The sequence below is a fragment of the Engystomops pustulosus genome, chromosome 2, assembly GCF_040894005.1.
Source record: "Engystomops pustulosus chromosome 2, aEngPut4.maternal, whole genome shotgun sequence".
NCBI classification, from domain to species: domain Eukaryota; kingdom Metazoa; phylum Chordata; class Amphibia; order Anura; family Leptodactylidae; genus Engystomops; species Engystomops pustulosus.
The window spans coordinates 37,825,430-37,853,086 of NC_092412.1; the positions used below are offsets into that span (position 1 = coordinate 37,825,430).

At 42.6% G+C, this 27,657-nt stretch overlaps 1 long non-coding RNA gene across 1 annotated transcript in view; it reads left to right on the top strand.

Annotated features, from left to right (window-relative positions):
• LOC140117504 (uncharacterized) overlaps positions 1 to 11,734 on the top strand; it is a 31,536-nt gene extending 19,802 nt beyond the window's left edge. The window contains exon 3 of the long non-coding RNA XR_011853030.1: positions 11,684 to 11,734. This is a non-coding gene — a long non-coding RNA (uncharacterized lncRNA). The remainder of the gene's footprint in view (positions 1 to 11,683) is intronic.
• The last annotated feature ends 15,923 nt before the right edge of the window (positions 11,735 to 27,657 follow it).

Sequence of the window (27,657 nt, forward strand, 5' to 3'; positions counted from 1 at the left end):
AGAGGAGGTTCTACCATCACCATAGACATGGAGCATCCTCTACACCTAGACGAGAGGTGGTTCTAGCATCACCATAGACAGGGGGCATCCTCTACACCTAGAGGAGAGGCTGTTCTACCATCACCATAGACAGGGGGCATCCTCTACACCTAGAGGAGAGGATGTTCTACTATCACCATAGACAGGGGCATCCTCTACACCTAGAGGAGAGGTGGTTCTACCATCATCATAGACAGGGGCATCCTCTACACCTAGAGGAGAGGTGGTTCTATCATCACTATAGACAGAGGGCATCCTCTACACCTAGAGGAGAGGAGGTTCTACCATCACCATAGACAGGGGCATCCTCTACACCTAGAGGAGAGGTGGTTCTACCATCATCATATACAGGGGCATCCTCTACACCTAGAGCAGAGGTGGTTCTACCATCACCATAGACAGGCATCCTCTACACCTAGGGGAGAGGAGGTTCTGCCATCAACATAGACAGGAGGCATCCTCTACACTTAGAGGAGAGGTGGTTCTACAATCATCATAGACAGGGGCATCCTCTACACCTAGAGGAGAGGAGGTTCTACCATCACCATAGACATGGAGCATCCTCTACACCTAGAGGAGAGGCTTTTCTACCATCACCATAGACAGGGGGCGTCCTCTACACCTAGAGGAGAGGAGGTTCTACCATCACCATAGACAGGGGCATCCTCTACACCTAGAGGAGAGGTGGTTCTACCATCATCATAGACAGGGGCATCCTCTACACCTAGAGGAGGTTCTACCATCACCATAGACAGGAGGCATCCTCTACACCTAGAGGAGAGGTGGTTCTAGCATCACCATAGACAGGGGCATCCTCTACACCTAGAGGAGAGGCGCTTCTACCATCACCATAGATAGGGGCATGCTCTACACCTAGATCAAAGTCAGTTCTACCATGCCATAGACAAGGGGGCAATCTCTACACCTAGGGGAGAGGAGGTTCTACCATCACCATAGAAAGGGGCATCCTCTACATCTAGAGGAGAGGTGGTTCTACCATCATCATAGACAGGGGCATCCTCTACACCTAGAGGAGAGGTGGTTCTATCATCACTATAGACAGGGGGCATCCTCTACACCTAGAAGAGAGGAGGTTCTACCATCACAATAGACAGGGGCATCCTCTACACCTAGAGGAGAGGCGGTTCTACCATCATCATAGACAGGGGCATCCTCTACACCTAGAGGAGAGGTGGTTCTATCATCACTATAGACAGGGGGCATCCTCTACACCTAGAGGAGAGGAGGTTCTACCATCACCATAGACAGGGGCATCCTCTACACCTAGAGGAGAGGTGGTTCTACCATCATCATAGACAGGGGCATCCTCTACACCTAGAGGAGAGGTGGTTCTACCATCATCATAGACAGGGGCATCCTCTACACCTAGAGCAGAGGTTGTTCTACCATCACCATAGACAGTGGCATCCTCTACACCTAGGGGAGAGGAGGTTCTGCCATCAACATAGACAGGAGGCATCCTCTACACTTAGAGGAGAGGTGGTTCTACAATCATCATAGACAGGCGCATCCTCTACACCTGGAGGAGAGGTGGTTCTACCATCACCATAGACAGGGGCATCCTCTACACCTAGAGGAGAGCAGGTTCTACCATCACCATAGACATGGAGCATCCTCTACACCTAGAGGACAGGCGCTTCTACCATCACCATAGACAGGGGGCATCCTCTACACCTAGAGGAGAGGCGGTTCTACTATTACCATAGACAGGGGCATCCTCTACACCTAGAGGAGAGGCTGTTCTACCATCACCATAGACAGGGGGCATCCTCTACACCTAGAGGAGAGGAGGTTCTACCATCACCATAGACAGGGGCATCCTCTACACCTAGAGGAGAGGTGGTTCTACCATCATCATAGACAGGGGCATCCTCTACAACTAGAGGAGAGGTGGTTCTATCATCACTATAGACAGGGGGCATCCTCTACACCTAGAGGAGAGGAGGTTCTACCATCACCATAGATAGGAGGCATCCTCTACACCTAGAGGAGAGGTGGTTCTAGCATCGCCATAGACAGGGGCATCCTCTACACCTAGAGGAGAGGAGGTTCTACCATCACCATGGACAGGGGTCATCCTCTACACCTAGAGGAGAGGAGGTTCAATCATCACCATAGACAGGGGGCATCCTTTACAGTTAGAGGAGAGGAGGTTCTATCATCACCATAGACAGGGGCATCCTCTACACCTAGAGGAGAGGTGGTTCTATCATCACCATAGACAGGGGGCATCCTCTACACCTAGAGGAGAGGCGGTTCCATCATCACCATAGACAGGGGGCATCCTCTACACCTAGAGGAGAGGTGGTTCTATCATCACCATAGACAGGGGGCATCCTCTACACCTAGAGGAGAGGCGGTTCTACCATTACCATAGACAGGGGTCATCCTCTACACCTAGAGGAGAGGAGGTTCTATCATCACCATAGACAGGGGCATCCTCTACACCTAGAGGAGAGGAGGTTCTACCATCACCATAGACAGGGGCATCCTCTACACCTAGAGGAGAGGAGGTTCTACCATCACCATAGACAGGGGACATCCTCTACACCTAGAGGAGAGGTGGTTCTACCATCACCATAGACAGGGGCATCCTCTACACCTAGAGGAGAGGTGGTTCTACCATCACCATAGACAGGGGACATCCTCTACACCTAGAGGAGAGGTGGTTCTACCATCACCATAGACAGGGGCATCCTCTGCACCTAGAGGAGAGATGGTTCTACCATCACCATAGACAGGGGCATCCTCTACACCTAGAGGAGAGGTGGTTCTACCATCACCATAGACATGGGGCGTCCTCTACACCTAGAGGAGAGGTGGTTCTATCATCACCATAGACAGGGGGCATCCTCTACACCTAGAGGAGAGGTGGTTCTATCATCACCATAGACAGGGGGCATCCTCTACACCTATAGGAGAGGTGGTTCTACCATCACCATGGACAGGGGACATCCTCTACACCTAGAGGAGAGGAGGTTCTACCATCACCATAGACAGGGGGCATCCTCTACACCTAGAGGAGAGGTGGTTCTATCATCACCATAGACAGGGGGCATCCTCTACACCTAGAGGAGAGGAGGTTCTACCATCACCATAGACATGGAGCATCCTCTACACCTAGAGGAGAGGCTTTTCTACCATCACCATAGACAGGGGGCGTCCTCTACACCTAGAGGAGAGGAGGTTCTACCATCACCATAGACAGGGGGCATCCTCTACACCTAGAGGAGAGGTGGTTCTATCATCACCATAGACAGGGGGCATCCTCTACACCTAGAGGAGAGGAGGTTCTACCATCACCATAGACAGGGGGCATCCTCCACACCTAGAGGAGAGGTGGTTCTACCATCAGCATGGACAGGGGACATCCTCTACACCTAAAGGAGAGGCAGATCTTCCATCACCATAGACAGTTAAATTTTAGTTGATTTTAGAAGGAAGGAGACCATGAATAAGAAATATAAGAAGATTACCACAGTCACAGTGTGTGCATCTATAAGTAAGTGCCCTTGGTTTATAAATGCTTGATTTTGATGGTAGATTTCCATAAAGTGTTTTATTAGGAGACTACTTTTTAACTCTTCTGGTCTAAAGCTTCACACATTTACTTCAAGACGCCAGATCCATCTCCTGGGCTTTTGCTAGTGGTCTTTCTTCTAGACCTAAACTTTTCTCATTAACAATAGAACTATTGTCATTAGATATTATAAGTAGCTTCCATCACTTTTCTGCTGAACAGTTTCAGGTTGATAAATGGCATATTTAAGGGTCAATGGCGTGCAGTGATTAGGACTTAAGATAACACCTTTCTTTTATCAGCTTCTTGAATGACTTTGCTGCGTATCGCTTTAAATTTAAGAACCCAAGAGGTTTTTATTCTTTCCATTAAAATGGACTTTTTGTTAATGAAAGGGATTAGAGTAATTCCCATCTCAATATCAATCCATTTATCTTGCACAGAAAATTTGTATTATTTTGAAATGTGCTTTAGGTTTATAATCTGTTCTAAACGTATAAAGGTCAGAAAAGCATCACATGATGTTGGAAATGGTGGGAGCCATAGTCACTAATAGCATCTGAGCTCTCACTGTAAATGTGGATTTTTGCGCCATATAGAGCCAACTAATGTTACTACACAGGGTCAGCGGCAGCACTGGGTTTACCTGGGCAAGTGCTGGGCCCATAGCTGCTGGGGGGGCCCACATAAGGCTGTACATAAGGAATCCATGGGATTGTATCTAATGAATCCTTAGGGTCTGAGGGGGGCTTTATACGAAATAATCATTGGGGGGGGGGCTTTTTAGTATGATAAAAAAGGGAATATTTTAGGGAACAGGTGACTGTTTTAGTTTCAGAATTTTTTATACGAGAGTTTACTGCAAAGGGGCCAACTGAGGCCCTGTCGCCTAGTGGCCTACTGAAACCTGGAGCTGACCCTGTTCCTGCAGAATTACAGTATATTAACTTCTAAGAGATGTAATTAACTAACTTATTTCCCCTATCTGGTTACTCCAGTGATAAAATAGTATGTCTGGTCTTAGGGATACTGCCTTGAAAAGATGTTCTGACTTTGGATCACATGGTTAACACCTTCAGAGACTCAGACTGTAATTGCATCATGTGACTGGGACCTGGATTCATGCTGTTGTACTGAAGAAATCCAGCTCCCTTAGACACAGCAGGGTTAACCACGTTGTTATACATCTTGCAACTATTCTGTGTGAGGGTTCTCTAACTTAAAACTGCTCCCCAGAGATACAGCAACAACCTAATTTTTAGGCTAGCAGGGGCTATTCCCAGGAGGATGATGAATGGTGGGTCCCCAGAATATTTTTTATTGGTGTGCCCAAGAAACTGCAGCTCATCACTGATGCTGTGACTCTGGGACTATGTGACCCAGAGTTGGAGCACCATTGGAAGGGAGTAAAGGCACTCCTTCCTTGGCCCTCAGACCAGATGAATTATTTTAGCACCAGAACAATCAGCAAAGGAGAATAAAGTTAGTTAGAAACATCAGTCACCAGTGAATATGCTGCTTAATTTTTATATTCCTTGGAAAATTATTTGTCCAGGGCTGGACGAAGTATGCAGGTTATTGACTATCCACAGGAAAGGTGACAAATTTGTAATCAGTGGGGTCTACTATTGCCTGTAGGAATGGAGCAGTCTTGGTACTGCATGAAATCCCACAGCACCATAGAGATAAATGGAGCAGCAGTAGCCCTGCTTGACATACTATTACATTCAGTTTAGGAGAGGTGATTACTTTTCATTTTACCAGTGGGGGTTCCAGAAGCTGGACCTGATCAGACAGATGTCCCTCCACTTATTCCTGTCCCATTCAAATGTATACCTAGAGCAATCTATGCCATTAGATTCAGCATTTATTTTCCTTTATTTACTTAATTTAAGTGAATTAAGTATTGTAGCCACCTGGAGCAGTTTGGAACGCAACAGATGCTTTGACAATTATTGTAACTTTATGTATATAATTTAGTTTTCTGGTTGGGGAGGTCACTTTAAATACTCTGTATTTAGGTGTGTTTTATGTTAATACCAGGTTTTGAGTTATGTCAGGGAAGAGGTGCGAGCCCTGCACTTCCCAAAACCCCTGTCCTTACTTAGTTGATAGCCCTGCACTAAATTGCAAGAGACAACTGGAAAACGATCCCTACCCTGTATAAGTGCACTAAACAGAAGACAGACAGATAGATGGCGACGAGGTACAAAATCGTAAGGCAGAACAATTGTCAAGGTACAGGGAGAATCACAGTAAGGCTGCATTCACATGACTGGTGCCCGCCGTACCGTAGCACGGCGGGCACACGGCAGCGTGCGGGGAGAGGAGGAGGGGGAGAGCGCTGCTCACCCCCGCCCCTCTCCATAGGGATATATGGCGCACGGCGCCGTATGCCCTGAAAAAATAGGACATGTCCTATTTTTTCACGGGGCACGGAGCAGTACGGTGCCGCACGTGTGCGGCACTGTACCGCTCCCGTAGGGCGCCGCACGCCCATTGCCGTCTATGGGGGACGTATATCGGCTGTATATACGTCGGCCGTATATACGCCCCCCTTGCGGTCGTGTGAATGCAGCCTAAAGCACAGTAAAATACACAGAATCTCAATGCCAGTAGAGAAGTATTTAATAGGTACTTGTGTTAAGTCACAGGTAAGTTTAAATGGAGTGTCTGGATGCCTCCCCAACTGTTGATTGGTGCTGTGCTCCAACACTTTCATAGAACCAGATGTGATGCTTAGATAAAATAACTTTATCTGCAGAGCAAACTCTTAAAGCATCTTACAGATTCCTTGTGTTGGACTGAACTATCTAGGGCCCACCAATAAAATCATTTCATAAGTCCCAGAACTGTACAACTCTATGCAGGTACTAGCTGATATCCATTCACAATTTGCTAAAACATAGCGGACCCATAGTTTGCTCTCTAGCCCTTGCCTTGGATCGTTATGTTTCTAGGAGTCCTGTCAGTAACCTGCTGACTGGACTTTGCCTATATATAGATACTGCAGTGTAATTGGGCTCCCCAACCTGATTGAGAAGGCCCAGGGAGGAAGGATACTGGTTGGCTAGACATTATACTTAAATGACATCTCATCTGACATGTCATCTTCAGTATATAAAGATAAAATGGGTAGATAACCTACCCATATTATCATAGGGTGCTTAAAAATATCCTTGAGGGTTCGGCACAAATGTTGCATGACGTGGTGGTCCACTAAGCTCAGGGGCCCACCTGTGTGCCAGTCTGAGCCTGGATGTACTTATTCCTTTTCACATGCCATATACTGTAAAAAAAAAAAAACTGCTAAAAACCACACAGAGCAAACAACCCAAGACTATTGATCCAATGTCAACTTTATAATTACCCACAGAATCTTTTGAGATTGTAATAGTATTTCTCATCCCACAACATCAGTAATGTTTCCCATGTCGACCGTAAACACCGTCACCTCAAATGATATGTTATTGTCGGTTTTATGGTGCGTAGAATAATGGAAATCTTCTTTTATGATCACTGGCGTAATAAAATCCTAAAATTCTTCATTGCTGAACGTAGATGTAACATCTCAAGAAGAATGGTTTTGTTTAAACAAATGCCTGGACATTGGACAAAAATGATTCAAACACGGGATACTTAACTAGGAGGCATTTATCATGAAATGGTTGAACTGGCCTGGTCTTCAGTTTACTAAATAGTTTGGCAGAAAAGGGTCTATATTATTTTTGTCACATTTGAACACGATGACAAAGGAAAAATGCGCCTGACATGCCAATTTCTGGAAATGTGTAATTCAATACACATTCTATTCGTCGTTGTTTATTCTTCCTTATTTGTTTATTCTGTAACAAATCTCGCTAACTTGTACAAGGAAAAACTAAAATTTTCGATGGCGCGTGCTACATTTTTTTTTCCATAGTGAGATTTCCATCTATAGGATCCGACACCTTCAATTTAATGGAACTTTCTCATAATGATAAATTACCCTGATAAAAGTTATCATTAAACTTCCGAAGAAGAGACCTGTGAAGTTCTGAAAGCGTATGTATAAGAGCATCTGGAGGAGATTAAGTCAACCTTATAAAAGACATCATTGTTGGCAGGAACATCCCACCAGAGGCCTCTCTGCTCCTCCTATGAAAACTAATAGCAGAAACTGTCCCCAAAAATGTTTTGTATGATAAACATTTGCAAATTCTGTTTCTCATTTTCGACATTCTCATTACGGTAAAATTTAATTAGACTTTGTTTTATTATAAATCAGTAAAAACAATGTTTTGAGTAAGAAAAGTAATTTTTTAAAGAGTTAGTTTTTCTATGTGTCTGTTATGTACACATTCATATGCAGTCTTAGCCACATGTACATGTCTGTATTGAGGCTTACAATGACCTAAGAGTTGTATGGAGCCATAGTAAGGCATGGAGTCTATGCTACATCCTGTTACATAGTACCGCTACCTGCACAGGCCACATAGCGATTCAAAAATGTAACCAGGTAACAAAAACCAAAAAGACACATTACCATGCCAATAGAAAGGTACTACCGTATATAGTATAGTATACCATATACACAAATGCCAAGCTACAAGAAATTTGATGCATATAATGGACATTTGTATTTAAGAAAAAGACATCCAATAAAATACATGAAGATAAAAACACTAAGAACACACATGGAAAGTGTGTATAGCAACCCAGGGCTAAATGTGTAATGGCTAAATGTGTAAAAGCCCTAATGAACTCTGCCTAAAGAAAATGACAAATATAATGGGCCACTGATATGAATGCATCAATGCAAAAAGACACAATTGGGGATGGGATTCACTATGGCGAAATCTGTTGAAGAAACCATACGAATCTCACTCTCCTCACTGGTTTCAGAGTTTGTCGGACCTGCTAAACACTATGGGGCACATTTACTAAGGGTCCGCACAACGCATTTCCGTCGGGTTTCCCCTACTATTTCCAATTTGCGCTGCATTTAACAGGGGATTTGGGCGCACACGATCGGATTTTAGCGTTGACTTTCATGCAAGACAAATCGGGGGACGTGGCCATCGGAAAACCTGACTGAATCGGACTAAGCGCAGGATTTAAAATTCAAATTGTGTCGCAAGACATGCACTCACACACACAAGGAAGAAGAAGGCGAACTCCGGCGGACCTCAGCGGGGAAGCAACACATGCAGGATATATGGCACACGATCTCAGTGAATCGAGCCGGACTTCATCCTCGTCGGACAACGCACCTCAGGGACCGGGTAAGTAAATGTGCCACTATGGGCGTGTTCGGGTGGAGACTGGGTGTGGAGGGCCGCTTGGGCGTGGACATTTACCATAATCTTCGGCAGAAAACTTGAATGAGACTATAGCAACGAACTCTACCAGTTGAGATCTGGTCTAAAGATCAGAACTGGTAGAGTTTGTTCCCATTTTCACTAAGAGGCCAGTTAATGGGCGTCGGACCGCAAGTGGAAGAAGTTTTAAGACTTGCATTATGTAGGCCAGTCATAATCTCCACCAATATGATGCAATACCCAAAAGTAGTCCATAAAAATAGTAAATAAGTGAAGGCATAGGCAGAGAAAGGGAGAGGGACTCAGACCCCACGCGTATTGTCAGATAAGTGACCTCCCCTCCTCTGCCTGTGCCTTAATTTTACAACCTGTAAAGTAAAAAAAAATGTAAGAGCTTAATATATTACATATCTTTAATTTGCATCAGGTTTTATTCTGGATTGTGGGTTACTCAAGTATTTGAACTTAAATGTTTTTCATTATATACGACTCTCTTCTTGAGGTACTATGGAATTTTTTCCTTTTTTTTGTGTTTATAACAAGACTTAAAACTGCTTTGCTTTCAGTCAAAAAAATGGGCATCTGTATAAAAGCTGCTTTTACAAAACGGTACTATATTGCCCGAATTGCAGCAATTTTAAATCTCAAATCTGATTGGCTGTTTTCAGCAAACATGACTTGTTTTGTTAGAACATTTGAAAGAGTTTTGTAAATAATATACAAATGTCCTCACAAACGCTAGATGTGAGGAGGATTTATTAAAGCCAGAGCAAAAGAACATAGCAATGTGTCCCTTGTCCCTACTGTACATGACATTTATAAATCTGTCCAACACCTTCCATGGTCTGCTGGGATCAAAATGTGTAAAAACGTCTTATTTTTGTTGCAATATGTTGCAAGCACGGCATGTGGACTCTCTGCCAAGCCACTTCTTAACAACCAAGAAGTTGGAGCAGAGGGAGACCACAATAAGGCACCTTTAATTATTAGTTTGAGGCTATTTCTCTCCAGCTTTATAGTACTTAAGAGTTCATTAACACCCGAATTTATGGCCTTACAATTTTTTTCTAACATCATAAATATTTGGTGGTCTTTATTAGATCAGAATAATAAAGCGTAGTTAAAATTTGTGCAACTTTCTAAAATACTTTGCTGGTTTTGTCTGATTGCTGAAAATGGAAGACATCTTATTAATTTACTGAAACATTGGGCAATGAACAGTAGGGTCCCATTCTCACATAGGGGCTCATGTACTAAGGGTCGCGCTGGACTTTCGTCGGACTTTGCATTTTTTTGGACATTGCACGGCTCGGAAAGGTATTTAACAGGTGTCTGAGCTGGGATTGTGTCGGGGCTGCACTGGCTTCCATGCGGGGGGCGTGCCATCAGACGATCCACCTGATTCATGGGATTTAACTCTCAAATTGTGTCACAAGATCAAGCTCTTACATGCACCAGGAAGAAGGTGAACTCCGGCGGACCTGAGCGGGGAAGCTACACATGCACGATATCGGGCGCACGATCTTAGTGAATCATCGGACAATGCACTTTCGGTGAATTCCGTGGACGGTGTAAGTAAATGTTCCCCATAGGGTCCAGTTCCCCCTAATTGATGGAGTAGCAGGTCAAGCATGTGTTTTGCCACTCAATTTAATACTCTAGGACAGTGATGGCAAACCTTTTAGAGACAGAGTGCCCAAACTACAACAAAGACCCACTTATTTATTGCAAAGTGCCAACATAGAATTTAATTTGTGATTTATGCTCCCTGCTCTGTCACAGTTTTCATTGATACCAGCACTCTGAGGACACCAATAAAGCAGAAAATAGTCCCAGGTCGAGCTGTCACTTTAAAATAGCTCTGTGCACAGCAAGTCCTGGGCTGTCTGGGACTGCAGGAAGATACCTGGAGTCATCTCTGGTGATGGCCTGAGTGCCCACAGAAAGGGCTCTGAGTGCCACCTCTGGCACCAGTGCCATAGGTTAGCCATCACTGCTCTAGGAGCTCTCTAAATTGCTGAGCACAGCGAATGGGAGTGCAGTTGCCAATTTGCAACACTTTCTAAGTATTGAATGGCGTGAAAGGATTCATGGTTGACCTACTGCTCTATCAGTTAGTGAGAACGGGATCCCCCATTCTCTTGTTCAGTGGGGTTTCTAGCAGAGCCACTGATTAGAAATCCCTTTGAACACTGATCTCCTTTTTATTTTATTTTATTTTGTATCTCATACCTGAAACATTCCCTTTAAGCCCTATTTCTTGCCTAAGATCCCTTTAATCCTCAGATGTTAATTTATCCGGTGAACACTAACTTAACTCAAGTGTTCTCTGCAAGAAGGGCCAAGATCATCTTCTGCTGTTGCCTTTCTCCTTAAATTTAGTCTTATTTTTGTAATTCACTCTATTTTCGACATTGTCTTGCATAGTTCCTGGTTCTCCTGCTAAATTTTAAGATTGTTGTCTCAAGTTCAAATATCCCTTATCTACGAGACAATAAGCCACATTTATTAAAGGAAATCAACCACTGAAAAAACATTTTAAAAAACGATAAAGACTCACCTCCGCTCCTCTTCATCTTGATCCAGGTGCTGTCCGTTGCTAGTCTTCACACTTCGGGATCACCTAGAAAAAAAAAGTCATAATTAGCAGCATGGAGCACGGAGAAAAAATGCTGGGAGAGGGAGGTGGCATGGGTGTGCATAATTGGAGTGGGAGTTGCGGGGGGGTGCATAATTAGCAGCCCAGAGCACTTGACATCTTGTCCCTATGATTCGTGCTGCTAATTATAAATTTATTTTCTAGGTTATCCTGGCGTGTCAAGACTGTACCAGGATCAGGATGAAGAGGAGTGGAGTTGAGTATTTATAGTTTTTTTTCAGTGGTTGTTTTCCTTTAAAGCCCCTGCACCAGTTTTTTATCTGCACATTTATTTTACAAGTGTCCGTGACATATTTGTGTAGCGGCTGCACTATACCCAACTTGACACAAAATTCTGCACCTAAAGGGGTGTTCCGGTTTTTCATGCCGTGTCCGACAGAATTATGCCTTATGTTAAAGGTGCACCAAAACAATTCATGAATCTGGTGCACCCTGCACTATACATAGGCAAACTTCACATAGTGCAGTTTGCACTGTTTTTGATACATGTGGGCCATTGATGGTGGCCTGACCATTGATCTTGAGAAGCAGAAATCTACTTCTCCCAATTGGGGACCACCTGCTATATTCATTCTCTATGGTGGTGCTGTGGGTGATCTGAGTTTCCATCATTCTTTGGTAAATACTTTAGTGATCCCACACTGTGCCCTACTGTGAGAGTCTACTTTGTCACTCTTATAGTTTGTATATTCAATGAATTTATTGAATTAACTTAATTTAATAACATCCTCTTTGTATTTTCAACACGCCAAAGAATTTATGGTCACATTGTGGCAACTTCTCTTTCTGTGAAATGTCTTTTAGCACAGCGTACGGATGTTCTGCACTATGTATTGTTCATGTGTGGCTAACCAGCCTTCAAAGTGAGTACATTCCAGTTGAGGTAACCTCTCATTTCTGTTTGCCTCTTCAGAAGTGTCAGTGGCCATCAGATGTCTCTTAGTTGAGATGATGAGAACCTGCTACTTATTATGGAAAATCATGGAGCTAATTTCAGAATATTCTTAGAAGTAATTAAAACCAAATGCCTGAAGACGGAAGGGTCATCAGTATATTCGACGAAAGGAATGGAATTAGCAAGGTACCGCTTGAAAATCAATTTGGTGGGTGCCCCCTGTAGTTCATGTAATTGGCAATATAAAATTTAAACAAATCTTTTTATCTGATCTTGTGGAACTTCTGTTTGACCTCACCAACATTGTGTATTGTCCTCCTGACACCATTAGATGTAGTGGTGGTATACTGTAACATTGCCTATTGTCCTCCTGACATCATTAGATGTAGCGGTGGTCTACTGTAACATTGTATATTGTCCTCCTGACACCATTAGATGTAGCGGTGGTCTTCTGTAACATTGCGTATTGTCCTCCTGACTTCATTAGATGTGGCGGTGGTCTACTGTAACATTGTATATTGTCCTCCTGACACCATTAGATGTAGTGGTGGTATACTGTAACATTGGGCATTGTCCTCCTGACACCATTATATGTAGTGGTGGTATACTGTAACATTGTGTATTGTCCTCCTGACACCATCAGATGTAGCAGTGGTCTACTGTAACATTGCCTATTGTCCTCCTGACACCATCAGATGTAGCAGTGGTCTACTGTAACATTGTATATTGTCCTCCTGACACCATTAGATGTAGCGGTGGTCTACTGTAACATTGTGTATTGTCCTCCTGACACCATTAGATGTAGCGGTGGTCTACTGTAACATTGTGTATTGTCCTCCTGACACCATTAGATGTAGCGGTGGTCTACTGTAACATTGTATATTGTCCTCCTGACACCATTAGATGTGGCGGTGGTCTACTGTAACATTGTATATTGTCCTCCTACCATCATTAGATGTAGCGATGGTCTACTGTAACATTGCATATTGTCCTCCTGACACCGTTAGATGTAGCGGTGGTCTACTGTAACATTGCGTATTGTCCTCCTGACACCGTTAGATGTAGCGATGGTCTACTGTAACATTGCATATTGTCCTCCTGACACCGTTAGATGTAGCGGTGGTCTACTGTAACATTGTGTATTGTCCTCCTACCATCATTAGATGTAGCGATGGTCTACTGTAACAATGCGTATTGTCCTCATGCCATCGCTAGATGTAGCGGAGGTCAACTGTAACATTGCATATTGTCCTCCTGACATCATTAGATGCAGCGGTGGTCTACTGTAACTCCCTACTAATCATTCTTCCACTTGCTAAACTCTACAATCTATTCCTAATGCAGCAGCCAGACTTGTCTTTATATCCAGATTCTACATGGATTCCTACAGTTCATTCCAGTCCCTGCACTGGTTTTCCATCTACTTCCGACTATAGTTTGAAATAATTCCCCTCACCCACAACCACAAAGCTGCATCTTCCTACCTTTCCTCTCTCATCTCAGTCTATTGCCCAACCCGTGCTCTTCGATCTGCTCTAAGAGTATTCTTTTCATTATTGAAACCTCCCACTCACGTCTTCAGGACTTTTCCTGAAATGCATCACTTCTCTAGACTGCCCTACCTATCAGACCAAATGTGTGCCTTTAAAAGCCATCCCTTCTGGCAGGCCAATAATATTCTAGTGCTATACTAATTAAGATTTTTTTATTATTATTACTATTTTGAATTATTACCAAGATGTAATATTACTTGTTAATGTTCATGTGCTGGGTCATACTTCCTACAAAGAGTGCTAATTTTACAGTCACTATAGGATTATAAACCTCCAGCATGTGCTATGATAGCCATGAGGGCTAAGTAATCAGTTAACAGTACATATGTTAATCCAGACAATATTTAGCGGTATGTGCGACTATTTTTTTTTTTTTCGCTTGATTATGTGTTTATGGTGTTTTGAGGGGTTTACCCTATAACATACTCAGCCTATCTTAAGTGTGGATTCTTTGGAATGCTACAGGTTTGACAGTTGGTTAAATTAGATGTTGGAGTCAAAAGTATTGTGCGTTCTTTACCATTAAAGGGATTGTCCAATTTCAGCAAATAATTGATATTGTTTGTGTAATGAAATAATATACAATTTTCCTATATATTTTCTGTATCAATTCCTCACAGCTTTCTAGATCTCTTCTTGCAGCCCTGCTATAGAAAGCTTCTGTTAGGTGTGGTGGTGATGGACCCACTGAACCCACCACAAGCAATGAGGTAAGCTGATACCTGGGAGCGGAGTCTAAGTGGCACCCGGTATTCACCAGAGCCCGCTGCAAAGCGGGTTGGACTTGCTGGAGCAGGATACCACTAGGTCACTCCACAGGGCGACTTTGCTTGTGGCAGTGGCCAAGTTAAGGTACAGAAACGGCAGGCAGAATCAGAGTCGTAGTAAGGCAGGAGGTCAGGATAGGCAGCACAGGATCGGCGTCGGGGACGTAGCAAAAGGTCAAGACAGACGACAGAGAATCGAGGTCAGGAACGGAAGCAGAGGTCACAACAGTTAGTCGCAAGAGTCTCAGAACAAGCTTTCTCTCAGGTATCAAGGCACAAAGAGCTAGCTATACAGAGCTATACAGCAAGGCAGCGGCGGCCAGCCCAATTAGCAGCACGCTGGCCCTTTAAATGTCACACAGCTGGCCTGCTGAACCATAGAAGCTGTCGCTGGAGAGAGGAGGGGTAAGTTTGTCTGCAGACCCCGCGCTGCGGCACCTCCACACGGAGGCACATAGGTATGCCTGCAACCCGAGGCATGGGCAGCACGAGCACCCGTGACAGCTTCTATGTTTACTTCCAGTGGATAGAAATGTGTCCATGGTCATGTGATGGACGCGCAGGTGCAAGAGACCTTATCACACAGCTCTGATTACTCACCTGTGTGTCTATGAAATGACCATGGACAGATTTCTTTTCACTGGAAGTAAACATATAAGATTTTTATAGCAGGAGAGCAAGCATAGATCTAGAAAATCGTGAGGAATTGATACAGAAAGTATATTGGAAAATTGTATCACTTTTCATTACGTCATGGGTGCTCCTGCGACCCATGTGTTGCGTCACAGGCTCATCTGTGTACCTCCGTGTGCCCCGCTGCGCCCGCTGCCTTACTCACCTCGCCAGGTTCCAGCGGTGTCTCCTGCGGCTTGGCGCACACGTCCCCGCCTCCCAGGGCGCGCACACCGGCTCTGTAAAGTTTAAAAGGCCAATAATTGCCGCTGGTCACCCACCTTCTGACCTGACCTTCCGCTACGTTTTTGACTCTTGTGCTGCCTGTCTCAACCTCCTGCCTGTCCCCGACCACGAGTCTGCCTTGCGATTCTGTACTTCCCCTTGGCGGCCACCGTGGACAAAGTCATGCCTGTGGAACAACCTGGTGTTGCCACGTCTCAACAAGTCCAACCCGCTTTGCAGTGGGCTCTGGTGAAAACCGGGTACCACTTAGACTACGGTTCCAGGTGTCGGCTTACATCACTTTATTTTCTTAAAGTGGACAACCCCTTTAACCTCTGCAATTAGAGTGGCAAGAAAGGAAACATCCTATATCAAACCCACAACACAAAGAGGAATAATACCATTGCACTTGATGAAACCTTGGCACTTATTGCTCAGGCACTGGTGAACTTTTCATGTTCACATACGGCAACATAAGTTGGTTGTTTCATAATATGCCATATGTCACTAAATAAATATGTTTTACTTGAATTTACTGCTGTTTTTTAGTAAATAGTAGAATGATCCAACACTATGCCCTGCTGGGAGACTTAGCTTTGTTGTTATAATTTGTGTTTATGATGGACATTTTAAGAATATTCTTTTTGTCTTTCCAACACAATCTCATTTTACCAATGATGTTCATTTCCATAATTCTCAAAAAATTAAAATGTTAATACATTTCTTTAAAGATAAACCAAAGCATGTTGTCGGGAACTTAACTTCTTATGCCTTTGTACAATATGGGGATGCTCTGCTGTACATATTGTTCATGTGTGGCATAGCAGCCTTCCAAGTGAGCACATTCCAGTTGAGGTAACCTCTAATTTCAGCTTGCCTTCTCAGAAGTGTAAGTGGCCATCAGATGTCTCCTTATTAAGATGATGAGAAGCTGGTACATATTATGGAACAAACTTAGAAGAATCATAGAGCTAATTTCAGAATATTCTTAGAAGTAATTAAATCCAACTGCCTCATGATGGAACGGTCATCAGAATATTTAATGAAAAGAACTAGAATCAGCGAGGTGCCGTTTGAACATCCATCTTGTGGTTGTCTCCAGCAGTTTGTATACTTGGCAAATGTATATTGAAACATCTGTCATCCAGAAGCATTAGGAGATCATGTAGACCATAGTAAGAAGGCTGTGATCACTGTGGGTGCCCTAAATTAGGAACATGTCTCTAACTACACATGTAACCGGGAAACTAATGCTGATGGATTACAAAAAAAGACAATTTTATGCCAAACTTGTCAAAGATAACTACCTTTCATAACTATTGCAGTGCTCAACTACTTTGGGGTACTTATAGAAGAACGTTCAGCACCCTCACAAACGACATCTATCTGCAGACTTTTATAGACAAAGCTCTACTGGTTTATCTGCAGATCAAGCAATCATTGCCATTATTATCCACACCAAGGCATCTACGGTCAGGTGGAAAACATCCACATCCTCTTAGAAATGTATTATGGGGCTAGGTACATACCTCCTACCTCTATAGAAACACTCCCAACCTTATAGCCAAACCCAAAAATACACACAGTGAAAATTTTCTCCATAGATCTATCTATTTATTAAAGGGAACCTGTCAGGGAAAGGGAAATTGAGCTAATAATCTACTACCAGTGTGTCTTCAAGCAGCTCAACACCATCCAGATCATGTTTCTATCATGACACAGTGGGGGTCATTTACTAAGGGCCTGATTCGCGGTTTCCCGACGTGTTACCCGAATATTTCAGATTAGCGCCGATTGTACCTGAATTGCCCCGGGATTTTGGCGCACGCGATCGGATTGTGGCGCATCGGCGCTGGCATGCACGCGACGGAAATCGGGGGGCGTGGACGAACGAAAACCTGACGGATTCAGAAAAACCGCCGCATTTAAGACAAAAAATGTGTTGCAAAAATTACACTTACCTTCACCAGGTATAGGCCGGTGAATTTCAGGGCATTCCAGCGCGCCTCCGGGGAACTTCAGCGCAGCAGGGCCACCTGGTGGACGGCGGAGGAACTACCTTAGTGAATCCCGGCCGGACCCGAATCCACCGCAGAGAACGCGCCGCTGGATCGCGAACGGACCGGGTAAGTAAATCTGCCCCAGTATGTGGCATCATCCAGAAAATCTACATAGAAGTGGGTTGTAAAGTCATTGTATAATTTAAACACTGAAGTCAAGCTCTCTCTCCCTAAAAAAGCCCCCTTCAATGTAATTGATGGTCCTGCATCCAGAGATATCACTAACCAGATTTCATGAAGTCAGATGCATGATTTTAATCACAGAGGAGGCAGCGTTCAGAATTTCCCACCTTAACTACAGTGTTAAACTCTCCTCCTCCTTGACTTTCAACAACCAATGTACAGCTCACTTCAACGTTAATTTTCTGGATGATACCACCACACTGGCCAATGAAAGAAACAAAAACTAGAAGGTGTTACAAAACTTGACAGAATTCTGTTTATTAGGCCAATTGCTGATGACAGGTTCCCTTTAAATATATCCCAAAACATATACAGTATTCTGAAATATGAAGTGTATGAAGTGACTTTAATACAGTCCAGAATGCGTTCCCCATACATGGCAAGTGTAGAGGCCACCACTATCAATGCAATGGTATAAGCCACTGATTATCACAGTAGGGCAAACCAGGGGACATTTCATGTGGGTTTGGAACAGCTGAACAGTTGAGAGGCACAGGACACCATTATGTAACATGTCTATGATGTTTTTCCCCTTCAATAGATCTTTAATTCTAAATTTTAAGGGAACTAGTATAAGGAGACTTGCTGCTATGTTACAAGGAGAGAGCAGAGAATTCTCTTGCCTAACTCTCTCTCAAGCCGACTGTACACAAGAGAGTTTGCTATGATCAACTTGCTCAGTGCGTCCGCCAGATTTACCCACCCAAACCTAAAACTGCTGAACTGAACTAATCCTTAAAGGCATTGTCTTAACTTAGAAACAGGATCGAAGTGCTTGTAAAGATGATATAAGACAAAAATATCTTTCGTCCCTGTGTTGTATCGTTACCCAAAATTTTCAAAATTGTGGGTAACGATATGAACAAGGATTGTCTATAAATCTTTATTGCAGACACCTTTGATAGCTCTCACAGCTGATGCTGAAATTTGGGGGTAAACTATAGTAAATCTGTAACTAGGAGTCGTCTGTAAGTACGGGTGTTCTTAAGTCAGGGACTGCCTGTAATTGAAAAATGTAGAATTTCTACTACACAGTATCCAATATTTTCTTCTACTATTGATGTATTCAAAGCTGTTTTTGACATAAATGCATTGAACAATCTTTTAAAACATCTTATAGCTTATATGAAAGGTGAAAGGACAAGTGTCTTCACCGCACACAGACTGCTATTACATTAAGTTTCACTATAGTTTCACTACCTATATTAAAAATAGACAGTTTTATTGGCCCCTTTAATTGGACCCTGGTGGTGGTCTTTTCTAAGCTTGACACGCTGGGATCACTTAGAAAAGCGACTTATAAAAAGCAGGCTGGAGACCAGGGACGAGATGTCCAGCGCTCCGGGTTGCTAATTATGCACACCCCCTGCACCTCCCTGTCCCATGCTGAGATAGGGAGGTACTGTCACGCAAAAGTGTGAATTCATGCCTCCTGCGTGATAAATGCCTCTCTGTTGGAGAGGGAGGTGATGTCAGGCAAGGGGCCTGCATAATTAGCAGCCCAGAGTGCCGGACATCTCATCCCCGTGCTCCACACTGCTTTTTATAAGTCTCTTTTCTAAAAAAAGAAATCCTGGTGTGTCAAGCTTAACGAAGACCACCTCCAGGATCAAGATAAAGAGGAGCGCTAATGAGTATTTGTAGGTGTTTGGTCCTTCGGAAAAGTGGTAGATTTCCTTAAACATAGGATGTTCATAGAACCTGAAATGGATATGGGCATACAGATCCAAACTTGTCAGATAGACCTAGGGTGGAAGGCTATAGTACTAGGGCTCCCCAGCATGTTGGGGGTTAAAACGAAAACTCATTATTTCCTTTTTTGTTGAAAAACAGACACAGCTGGCCTTCAGAAGTGTGGAGGTAAGTCTGCTACTTAATTGTCGGGTTTCAAATGACTCCGGAATATGACTGTAAACATCCTCAGAAGTTTCTACTTCCCATTTCAGTTTACTTTTTTTGAGGACGGAAAAAAAAATTTTTGCCAACACATAACACAGAGAGGAAATATAGATGCCAACTTCATATGCTGAAGATTAATTACCATAACACGCTTGTGCAAGTACATGGTGATATTGTCTTACACAAGTGTGCAACATATGGGTGGCCATGCAGCAATACGCTTTAATGGCCCATAATGTAAAGAGTGCTGGAAGCGCTTACACATTCTGTATACTATTTAGTAGGTAGTTAGTCAGTCAGCTATCACACACACCTCTATTACTAATATATCTGCTCCAATATAAATATAATATAAAGTCATATCCAATGCATCCATATAACCTCCATGTACAATTACCTTTTCATATACTTTCTGTCTTCATTATGATTTCTTCATTATAATTACATCCTGCCCAAAATTCTGTGCAGTGCCCCCGCAGGCTAAGTAGGTAGTTACACAGTTCCTTTAAAATCAATTTAAACACAGCTTGAATCAAGAAAAAAATTCTCTGTACTATGTACCATGGTTAATATATTAGGGGTTCTGACATGGAGACAATGGGGCTCATTTACTAAGGGTCCGAACGTCGCACTTTCGTCGGGTTTGCCGTCGATTTCCGATTTGCCCTGAATTGCCCCGGGATTTTGGTGCATGCGATCGGATTTTGGCGCATCGGCGCCGGCTTTCACGCGGCAGAAATCGGGGGGCGTGGCCGTCGGACAACCCAACCGATTTTGAAAAAACGCAGAATTTTAAAAATAATTTGTGTCACAAGATCATCACTTACATGCACCAAGAAGAAGCAGGTGAACTCTGGCGGACCTCAGCACAGCAGCGACACCTGGTGGACATCGGGCGCACGGACCCAAATCCTCGTCGGAGAACGCGACTAGACCGGATAAGTAAATGTGCCCCAATACTTTTCCTCAATACCATAGATTTTTCAATACATAATGTACAGAACAGAAATTTCAGGACCTTTTGAAGGTCCTCAAAAGGCCATAAAGCCACAAATTGATAGCAGGCCAAGGGGACACATACGTCTAGTACAATATGAAGAAAGTGGATTCCAGACTTGTAGGGGCTTTTATAATCATACAGCTCAGGACCCATGGCAGTCTTAAAACGCCCCTGCTCAGTAGAATCAACAGACCCTGTACGTGAATTATATGGTTAGCCCTATCCAAAAACCACTTTATCCCAATGTGTATAGCCATTGTTTATATAGCAGTTGTGAACCCACTATTTCACTGAACAATTTGAACACTTGTCACCCCTCCTCCCTCCATAGGTAGAAGAGCGGCCCGACACAGTCACGGTGCGATAATGCACCGTATGCTCACCATGCTGTGACTGGGGGCCATTGAAATCTATGGGAACCGTGATCTGGTAGCAAATCATGTGACCAGATCACGGTCCCCATTGCGGCAGTGTGAATGAGACCTTAGGAACATTCATGATTGGGTATCTTCCTATGGAACAGGTTGTCTTATGTACATTACAGTTGCAAGGATGGCTAGAAATAGTTAAAGGGGTATTCCAAGGGTTATCTGAGTTTAAAAAGTTATCTAGGGCCGGGCTGAGACAGACTATTTAAAAATAATAACTTACTTACCTCCTCCAGTGCTGCTGATGTGCCGTGCAGTGGTCTGTCTGATCCGTGCCCCTGTTTGTATACAGGGGCACAGAAGCCACGAACAGGGAGCTTCTGGCTGGCACGAGTCCGGCTCCTCCCATCCGTCCCTATCTCTCAGCATTGTAGGCCGCTGGTATATGGTGTCGGATGGGAGCTTCCGGACGGATGGGAGCCTGTGTTCAATGCAACAAATTGCACTTCCCAGTGATGGTATTTATTCCATGCAGTGTCCTGGGAAAATGCAAAAAAATTCCAAATCCTGTGAAACTGACAAAAACCACACCATTGTCTTTTGGCCCTTGTTTTTACAGCTTTCATTGTGCTCTCCAAACGACACATACCCTTTTTTTCTTTGGGCTGTTACGATCATGCAAATATTAAAAATATATAGATTTTATTATGTTTTCGTAGATTTAAAAAAAAAATGAAAATCTGCGAACAGATCTTAGTAAGACGTTTTTTGCAGAAAGAGCTACCAATTTGAGGACCGTACAACCTTTTGACCACTTTTTTAAAATTATTTACTGCACGTGTTGGAAAATTTTAAAAAAGTGGAATTTCAGACAATCTGCACTATTTTCCAAACTGGGGTGCATCCGGCATTTTGGGGCATGCATGACATAATAATAATAATCTTTATTTATATAGCGCCATCAAATTCCGTAGCGCTTTACAAATCAAAACATGATTTCATGTGTTCATTTATTTTTATATCAGTTCTAAGGGAAGGAGGGCGATTTGAACTTTTAGATTTTTATTTAAAAAATATATTTTTTCTTAATTGTTTTTTCTGTTTATTTAGACCTCCTAGAGTACATGAACTCTAGAGGGTCAGATCCATCCTAACATATAATGCAATACTTCTGTATTGCAGTAAATGGTGATTTTCCTACTATTATAATTGGCCCACTGGCATTAAAATGGTTAACCCCCGCAATTGGGACCAACAGCCCTTGATCCCTCTTTATACACCCGCTGCTGCACCATAACGTTGGAGAACCTCATGGTGTAGCAAGGGGACCTCTCCCCTCTGCATAGCGATGCACGGCGCCGTATTGCTCCGTGCGCCGTCGCCAACGGTTGTGTGCATGTAGCCTTACGTAAATTCTCAAAAAATCTCAGGCAAATTTGACTCCTTTCATCCCATTTTCCTTAAGAGGAGTCAAGTTTAGAGGTTTTAGGGGTAGTGTAATTTCAGAAGCTCATATCTTTGGTTCAGTAGCATCTATAAACATGTTGCTGGCGTCATATTAAAAATAAGAATGTAATCTTTTAGATAACATCAAGCTTATGGTTATGAGAGCTACAGAACTGGATATACAGGCAGGTAAAAATTAGGCAGGAACTGGATCTTTATCTGCAGCTGGCATTTCCAATTTTCCGGACTATAAGGCGCACCTTCAATAAATGCCTGCTAAAACATCTAGGTTCATATATAAGGCAAACCTGATTATAAGAATGAATGACCAGCAGGTGGCAGACCTGTGCACAGTTAAAGCTGTTGTCTGTAAGTACAGTTCATATATAAGGCGCACTGGACTATAAGGCGCACCTTTGATTTCTGAGAGAATCAAATGATTTTTTTGTGCGCCTTATAGTCCGAAAAATACGGTATGTCTCTAGCTGCCTGTATCTCTGGTTTTTTAGCTGACAAAGCCATGAGCCTGATGACATCTGAAAGATGAGATTCTAGTCTTTAACATGACACAAAGTGTGTTTCAAGGTGTTATAGAAGACAGGGGCTGCTAAAATCACACTACCCCTGCAACCACTAAACTTGACTCATTTCAATGTGAAATTGTCATATTTGCCCGACTTCCAGAAAGAACATTGCATACTGTACCTGAGGGGGCTAGTAGTTTAGTGGGGTAAAAACCGGTGACCAGTCAGCGTATGAAGCTTATTTGCCCATTGTCTGGGATATCTTTAAAGCGGCCAAAGGGTCACTTGAAAATACCATTTTAATTACATATCAACATCCCATTTTCTTCTCGAACAGTGATATCGGAGTACGGTCCAATTGTGATATGAATATTTACTTTACGCAATATATTTCTATAATATTTCTTATCTTGCAACCTCTTTAATGGAAAGTGTATCACTTACAGGTGAAGTATTGTATGTGCCCTAAAGGCTGCTGTGAGTCTGCTAACAACTACAGTAGATTTCTCCTAAGTAACAATTACGAGAACAACACATTCACCTTTGCTGCTGCTGGAGTTGCAGATAGTGAGACACTTAACATCCTGGTCTAGGAAATAATAACACTTTATTATATTTAATTAAAGAATAAGTGTCTGAAGCAAAGCGCTGCGCTCCTTAACACTTGTGAGAGACTCAACCTGAATTGGGAATTTCCATACATTTTTGGCAATGTTTTTCTTACTACCCGATACTTTCGTTCTTACTCATACAACCAGAGGCATAGATAGAGAACATGGTCACAACATTATATTCCATGGTATCACCATGTGCTAGGAGAATACAAATTTAGCGACCCCCCCCCCCCAATAACGATTGTATGCTATTAGTCCCCCATAGACTGCAATGGCCGCACAGATGGTCCCCATGTTACAGACCGTACAAAGTCACCCCAACTCCTCTCCATGGCACCGAAAATGTGTCCACCCAGCTACAGCCCAGCGTGCATATGTTTGTGTGAATGCAGCCTTACACTACACTTTTTTCTTTTCATCCCCCCATGACTTTACATTGACGCTATTCTCCACCCCTTTAAGAATATATAATACACTGCCAGACATAACGGAACTACAAAGCATTTTTGAGCCACTATGTAACTACAGACAACAGATTTTATAGTTTTCTATTTCTACATCATTGATGTCATGAGATTCTCAAAACAGCGCTAAAAGTTTTATCTCAGTGTAACGGGGGTTCTTTCTTGATTTTGGTTAACCCTATGACAGAAATGACATACATACAGTATTCTGTATACCTTTTACCAAATTAAGTTCTTATATTTATGTAAAATGTGCTGTTCTTTACTACTGTGTATATACAGGTGGCTCCCTTCTTAAAGGGGTATTCCCATTTCAACAAGGAATTGCTATTGTTACAATAATGAAAAGTTATACAAATTTCCAATATATTTTCTGTATCAATTCCTCATGGTTTTCTAGATCTCTGCTTGCTGTCCTTCTATAGAAAGCTTCTATGCTTACTTCCAGTGGAGAGAAATCTGACCATGGTCACACAGGTGCACGGCTCGTTATATCACACAGCTCTGATTACTCTCTGTGATACTAACTAGCCGTGCACCTGTGTGACCAGGGACAGATTTCTATTCACTGGAAGCAAACATAGAAGCTTCCTATAGAAGGAGAGCAAGCAGAGATCTAGAAAACTGTGAAGAATTGATACAGAAAGTATATTGGAAATTTGTATAACTTTTCATTATTCATACAATAGCAATTACTTGTTGAAATGGGAGCACCCCTTTAAGGACACTCAACTTACAACCCCTGGTTACAAACGGACCTCTCTGCTTGCCGTGACCTCTGGTGAAGCTCTCTGGATGTTACTTTACTCCCAGGCTGCAATGATCAGCTGTAATTTGTCTATAATGAAGTTTTATTGATAATCCTTGTTGCCAATGCAGCTAAAAATTTAGAAAATCCAATTGTCACTGGGACAAAAAAAAAATTTGGAGCTACAATTATAAAATATACCGGTTCAGTCTTACATAGAAATTCAACTCAAGAGCAATCCGAAAGAACCAATCCTGTACATTACTCGGGGAATTCCTGTGTATATATTTATAAACTGTACATTGCCAAAAATCAATAGCAGTGCATTTAACAGCTATAAAACTACACTACATAGAGAGCAAAGTTCACATACACTTCAATCAAACACTTCCTGCACTTAGAACTAGAGGTCTCCTTGCCATCCTCTGTCCATGGTACTGAGAACATTCATGGGTCAGTCACTGATCCCACAAGCCGGCGTGCCTGCCACTCAGGAAACATGGCAGACCTCACACATTCCCATTTACTAATGATAGATCTGTACAAACTATACTGAACCATACTGTTACCTTATGATTACAATATGTGCCATGTAGTATTAGGCAGTACACAGTATTTCCTATCATTACATAATATAATTCCTATAATTTCCTTTAATTCGAATGGCAAAAATGGAAAACATTTTGTCAATCATATTTCCATATTATACAATTCAGGTCGAGTCTTTCAGAAGTGTTAATTATTCTTTAATTAAATATCTTTTAGATGACATAAGGCTTATGGATTTGTGAGCTACAGAAGCGGAGATTGAGGCAGCTAAAGACAAGTTCCAGTTCCTAACTATTTCTTCAGGAAATACTGCCTGCATGTGAAAATGAGGTAAAAATAGTCATATTTGCCTGACTTTGGGAGAAAATAAATTTTATAGTTAAACTAGAATTCTAGAAATGACATTTCATACCCTACTTGAGGACCCTTGTAGTTTAGTGAGTTAAAACCTGACAGGTTCCCTTTACGAGGCTATTCTCATCTGTGCATTCACACTTAATTTGATTCATATGGACATATCTTTAAATGGATATTTTTTTTTTAAAAATGTACCTGTGTAAAGATAATTTAGCATAAATGTAGCCATGTTTTCCCATAGAAATGACATAGCTGTCCTTGGATACGACCACCCCTGCACCCTGGTGGCAGTGTCCAAGCATGTGCTATTGAGTTTTGTCTGACCAACTCGTTTCAGGGTTCATTACTACGGGACGGCTGTGGGACGTTTTATATGACAAAACTATTTGTTTCTTTATGCAAGCAGAGGTGGTCATATACAAGGACAGCAATCTTGTTTGTAAAGGACAACATGATTTCCTGAGAAATTACCTTCACACAGGTACATTTTTTTTAATAACATCCAATTTAAGAAATGTATATATATGAGAGATGTACGTAATTAAATTAAGTACACAGCTCCATACACCGTGTAGAGGTCATACCGGGTTAGTGCACCTTGATTTCCATTCACATAACCTGCATGGCCACTACAAAGTGTTTAGAGCTGTGCACTTCCAGAAAGCAAAGTCTTTATACCAGGCCGTCAGCTGATTGGTTGCAGGAGCAGGTTTTGGACCCCCAAAAGAGTGACATTAACCCTCGGGGGGTGGTAGTTCCATAAATCCCTAAATCCCAAACCAAGCATAATACAATATATCAGACTTATCCGTATGTGAAAGAATATAAACAGACGGCACTCACCAAAATGTGGATCCTTTATTTAGGAAATGGTGCAGTACAGGGATAGAGGGGGGCCTTGCGACGGGCCGTTTCGGGCCACTTAGTGCACTTTGAAGTGGCTATATATTCTTTCACATACGGATGCATCTTGGACTATCCCCTATAGGCTGAGCAACGCCATCGGAACCGTGTATGGTGACTAATGATATCTTCCTGACTATATATTGACTCTTGCGGGCTAATTTTGGCCCATTGAAGTTTGTGGATTGTGCCGAGAATTTCTGTGTCTTTATGGAGTTTATGGATATATCAGGCTTACTCTGAGTGTTACCCTAATAATGCATCTGATTGAAACCTATATGAGAACATACATTGTGTAAATTACTTGTGGATTACTAGGTCCTCATGCTGTTAGTTTAGACTTGCTAAGTGTGGAATAATTGCATAAGAAGAGGTTTATTTCGGTCATGCCGATGCTCCTGTGTTTGTGATACCGAGCTTCCAGGAGAAGCAAGGAGCAATGTTCCTCCCATGAGATTCATTTTCAGAAGCGTAACCCCATGAGAACCCAAGACAACACTGCTAACTCACATCTTGCCACATAAATATATCCAGCCCCACCACCACCTTAAAGGGAATGCATCACCTATAATTCTATTATTATGTATATTAATTATAGTCATATAATATTATATTATTAATTACAACCAGATTTTTCTTTCTAAAATGTTTTTATTTTCTGATTTTTTTTGGTCAGATTATGGGGTATCTATGTTGTCATAGTTACTGTTAATTACATTTCCATCCATGTGGGTGGTTGCTCCCTGCAGTCTGGAGATCTTCATCGATTTCTATAGGAGATTGTTGTGGAAATGCTTTGTGACCTACAATATATAAAGGTCCTTCTGCAAGAGATCAGGAATATTGTGACTTTTTGTTGGTGCTCAGGGGCGTAGGTGGTGCAGAGGTTGC